The sequence below is a fragment of the Apodemus sylvaticus genome, chromosome 13, assembly GCF_947179515.1.
Source record: "Apodemus sylvaticus chromosome 13, mApoSyl1.1, whole genome shotgun sequence".
Taxonomy (NCBI): domain Eukaryota; kingdom Metazoa; phylum Chordata; class Mammalia; order Rodentia; family Muridae; genus Apodemus; species Apodemus sylvaticus.
The window spans coordinates 29,062,283-29,067,464 of NC_067484.1; the positions used below are offsets into that span (position 1 = coordinate 29,062,283).

The 5,182-nt window shown below is 43.3% G+C and overlaps 1 long non-coding RNA gene across 1 annotated transcript; it reads right to left on the reverse strand.

Annotated features, from left to right (window-relative positions):
* Window positions 1-389: 389 nt before the first annotated feature.
* On the reverse strand, window positions 390-4,617 carry LOC127664002 (uncharacterized). The gene is made up of 3 exons (XR_007973082.1): window positions 3,977-4,617; window positions 1,672-1,770; window positions 390-535 (listed from the first exon to the last, which is right to left on the reverse strand). It is a non-coding gene; the product is annotated as an uncharacterized LOC127664002 (long non-coding RNA).
* Window positions 4,618-5,182: the final 565 nt, after the last annotated feature.

Genomic DNA, 5,182 nt, shown 5'->3' on the forward strand with positions numbered 1-5,182 from the left:
ACATTTTAACTATAGCAACCACAGTAATAAAAACAGTCTATATAGGCATATAGGCAAACACATTTAACAATGGAATAGAATTGAGAGCACAGTCCGTGCACCCACAGTAACATGATTCTTGACAAAGAAGTCAACCATACACACTGCAGAAAAGATAGCTTTCTCAACAAATGGTGTTGGTCAAACTGGATGGTTGTGTGTAGAAAAATGCAAATAGATCTTTGTCTCTTTCCAAACAGATAAAGGATCTCAACTTGAGATCCGGTATTCTAAAGCTGAGAGAGGAAGAAGGAGGGAATGTAAGACCCCCAAAAACCGAGGGTGCCCCAGCACCCCACTCCTCGGAAGGCGACACCCAAATCACTCGCGAGAAACAGTCTTGATGCAATAGCATGAGGATTTCTTTATTCCAGAATTCTGAGTTCCACAGCCATAGACCGAATCTCCAAATTGGAAGCGATGTGGAACTTCTCTTGAGTAGGCCTCCCGGAGCTGCTTCCACACTTGCTGCCTCACCCACTCGAGGGCCTTGAGCCTAGAGAACAAAAGCCTGAAGCAAAAAGGGTAGGAGAGCTATCTAATCATTAATACCAGTCTCTATGGTCAATTTGGTGAGGGTTTCTTTCATCAGGGTTCCAGCAACAGTTCCTGAAGCCTTCTTATACAGATCCAGTCACCTGTCTGGAAGCAGTGAGGAGTCTCTGGCATGCCTGGAGTATTTAAGGCAAATCATATATAGTGGGACACCTCCTGGGAGGGCCCCGTGGACACCAAAGGAGTTGGGGTATCAAAGAGGATCTCTAGGGGGGGGGGGTCAGGTTAAAATGGTAGGGGCTCTTCAGAAACAAGGGGAGAGGCACCACCCAGCCTGAGCCAGTCTCCAAGGTCAATTTAGTTAAGGTCTCTCATAGCGTTTTGTTTATTCTCTCTACCTGCCTTGAGCCCTGGGGACAGTACATCCAATAATGTTTCCAATTAGTCCCCAATATCTCTGTCAATTTCTAACTTACCTTAGAAACAAAAACAGAACAATTGTCTGATCTAATTACCTTGGGCACTCTGAAACTTGGAAAAATTTCTTCTAACCTTGGCAGCTGTTTCCTGCTTCAACTCTAGATGAAAGTGTCTATAAATGCTATAAGATATTTTATAACTATATTCTGCTGCCATAGCTTTTATAAAATCTCTTAATATACTCTAGGATGTTCTCTTCTAGGTCTTTTGCCCTGTTTACTCTTTACTGCACAAGCATTTGCTTGCTGGCATATCTTACACTGTTCTATTAATTATCTCTCTAGCCTAAAACCTGAGTCATAAATATATACGTTTGGTCCCTTAACTGCCAGGACAAAGTTTTGTTTTTTTTTTAAGTCCCCTAAATGAGTCCATCTGTGCATTTGGCCTAGTGTGTCCTTGGCTTACATTCTGGGGAGTATAGTTCTCCCTTCTTGTGTGCACCCTCTCTTGGTAATAGTTGGTAGGGTGGCTAGCAATCTCAGTCCTTTTTAAGTGAGGCTCTTCCTTAATTTTGTCCTATTTCCCAATGGGTGTCTCTTACAGACCCATAATCAGTATAGGCTCCTGCATATCCATTCCTGGGGCCACTTGCTCTGTCTGGCTATTGCCCATTGAGTCTTTTCCCTTTGCACATCCTGGGCAGTGAATACTCACAGTGGCTGACTTCATTAGGACATCTAAGAGGTCCAAGATTTCCTGTTGGTTTCCTCTGATGTGAGCAGTCCTCTTGGCATATATCCCTGTGGGTGTGAGCTGTGGCAAAGGCATACCTGTTATCCATGTGGCTGTTGATTTTCTTGCTGCTTCCAAGTTCCAAGGTCTTGGTGAGGGCAACGAGCTCCACTTTCTGCATTGACATGCCAGGGGGTAAAGATTCTTCTACCCAGATGACATTTGTGCCATCCACCATAGCAGCACCTGCTTCTATCGTGGAGAAAACTGCTCCTGTCTGTAGCAACTTTCAGCAGGGGTCAGTCTCTCTTTTTGTGCCAGTAAGCTGCAGCCCGTTAGGCAGGAAGCATATCTGCCCCCCTCCCCATTTTGGAGAGTATGTCTTACTCCAACAGAGAGTAGGAACAGCCTAGGGTGACCCTAAATGAATGGGCTACCCATCCCATCCCTAGGTCCACTGTTCTTTGGGTAGTCCATGAATACATTTTGGTGCCAGGGGCTTCTTGGATCCAAGATCTTTTCTTGGAAACAGCACCATTGGCTTGGAAGACCGAGTGTTGGGCCCCTGTGTCCACCAAGAACTGAGTGGGTTTCTCTTTCACTCCCACAGTTATCCTGGGTTGGGGGAGGTGGTCAGAAAACCCATCTCCCCTAGTCGCTGTCTTCACCCAGGGCTAACACCTGGGTTTGCCATTTGGGGGCACTTTTCCCAAGACCTGGGAATTCCTGCTCCCAACTTCTATTTCTTAGGGCACACTCTGGCTCAGTGGCCGCTTTCTTTATAGTATGCACATTGGTCCTTTTCTGTCTCCCTTTTCTGCTTTTCTTAACTATTATATCCAGGATTCTCTGTAGCTTCCTTGCTTCTCTGTCATTTTCTTTCTTTTTCTCCGTTTCTTCTCCTCCTCTGTCTCCCTGTCTCAGCAAACTACTAAATCTCTCTACAGACTTTCTCAATAACCTACACTACTAAATCCTTCTACAGACCTTCTCAGCAACCTACACCAAATCCCTCTAGCCTCTGAAGTTTTTTCCTGATATCTCTACTAGCCCTGTCTATAAGAGCCATTGTCATAGTAGCTTTATATTCCGAGCCCCTGTATTCATAGCATGTATATTGGCAGAATGCCTCTATGAGATGCTCTAGAAAAGCTACAGGTGACTCATCTGGTCCCTGCTTAACCTTACATACCTTGGTCAAATTCGTGGGCTGCCATGCCCTTGAGACCTGCCAATGGAGTCTGGTGTTGGTCTGTCAGATGCCTCTTACCTTTTGTCTGAGGGGGTAATCTTTTTGGCTTCTTGTATTACAAATAAAACAGTCTCAAAGAGATTAGTTTCTTGGGAAATATACCCTTAGTGAGAGAGCTACCATGGTATCAGGATAGGTTGTCTCAGGTCCTCTCCTGCTCCACTCTGTGGTCCTCTCCAAATATCAATTGAGCATAATTATAAATTATAAACTACAAGACAGACATAACACCTAGTTTATCATCCCTGTCAATTAAACAGAACACTTTTCATCTGTATTATCTTAAAAGACTGTCAGAATTAACACTTAAGAATTAACATTGTAAGAATTGACTCATGTCCTGCCTTTAAATTTTATGTCACCTGAAAATCATTTATTTAAATTTATAACAGTTTTCTCAAGATTAAATAGCTTGGGCTGTCTGTGAGACTAACAGTCTTCAACCCCAGAAATCTAAGAGTGACCAATATTAACTGAAAACATATAGAAAGCTTTACATAGCTTTTAAGACATAAACATCATATACCATGGATTTTTGACGTTTTTGAAAACCTACTATGTAAAGTAATGTGGACTGTTGTCTATTAAACTATCTTCAGCTATTTCTGATTAAAACCTAGAAAACACCCTAACAATAAACTCAGAGCCTTATATTTCTATTTAGCCCTAAACTCATAGGCTTAAACATCTCAGATCAGTAATAATAACAAAGAACTGGGTGTAAATCCTGTACTTTCAAATTTAGTATTTTTACCAATGAAAGCCTTGATTTTGTATCAAAATTAAACCTGTATCAAATAAGAACTTATGCCTTGAACTTAATAACAATTATAAAGATTTTAGTATCACAAAGACAGATTTTTTTCACTTAATATTTTAGAATCTAGTCTTCTGGAGGTCTCCCTTATTTTGACCTCTCTCCCAGAGGAACAATATAACCACAAAGTTTAACATCACATTGATCATAACAATTTAAACACGTTAAAATAAAAGAAATAAACCATTTGTACCAACTTAAACCCAAAATTCTCGTACCTGTCAGACTGAGCATCTTGTTAAGACTTGTTTTCCTTTTCAGGGGGCATCAGAGCCCAAGTATTTTTGTTCTAAGTTGGCGCGCTTGAGGCACGCTAGAGTCAGGTGACCTGATTTTGGCGCCACAGAGTTGTTTTTCAGTCAAAGTCAAAATAATATCATCCGTCTAAGTCCAAGAACACAAAACACGATACAAAACAACATCACATAGACAGCCTGACCCTGCCACCATCAGGCCTCCAGATTCAAGAACACAGAGCAAGGAAAATCACACAATTTGCCCCTAGAGGGACCCAGTTTCAGACACCTGGCGTCCCTGAACACATAGCAGGGATCAGATAAAACAGATTTCAGCAAAGCATGGCTTCCACCATTACTGACTTGCTGTTTACAGATGGAGGAGACCCTTATTCAGCTTTCTCCCGGGTCTAAAGCTTCCTCCAGACCCTAACGGTCTTGACTCTAGCAGCTGCCAGTCGAACGCACCACACAAGAAGCTTGCAAGCAAAACCAAAATTTTCAGAAAGGCTTATAGACTCAGACTTTGACACACAGTGAGACAGACAGAAAACAAACCGCAGCACCCGTCTAGTGGTCAAACTGTAGACAGAGACACACAAAACTGACAAGTATTTGCCTCCACTGAGACGGACAGAACTAGATCAGAAAGCCAGATGGCCAGGAGGGTGTATAAGTTCTCCAATTCAGTAGAACTACCGTGTCCTCTCCGAATTTCAGACGGGAATCTTCCAGGGTCTCTGGGGTTCCCCCAAAATACCCAAGAATGTCTCCCCGGGTTGCAGCTTGTGGTACAGAGCATGTGTGCTCACCACGATCCTCTGGTTCTCACGAACCCGAGAGGACAGCTATCTACTAAAAACGCGCATCTCCTCAGATACAGAAAACAGATCAGTACAGACATTCAGGACACAGACACCACCCACACACACACATTCCAGAGGGGATCCCCTTTACCTCTGAGTTGGTTCTCACATGTGAAGGGAAATCGCACTTCCCGGCCAATGCACCAAAAAATGTAAGACCCCCCCCCAAAATCGAGGGTGCCCCAGCACCCCACACCTCGGAAGGCGACACCCAAATCACTCTTGAGAAATGGTCTCGATACAATAGCATAAGGATTCCTTTATTCCAGAATTCTGTATTCCACATGCCATACACCATGCAAGGGTAGAGGACTGAGGACCC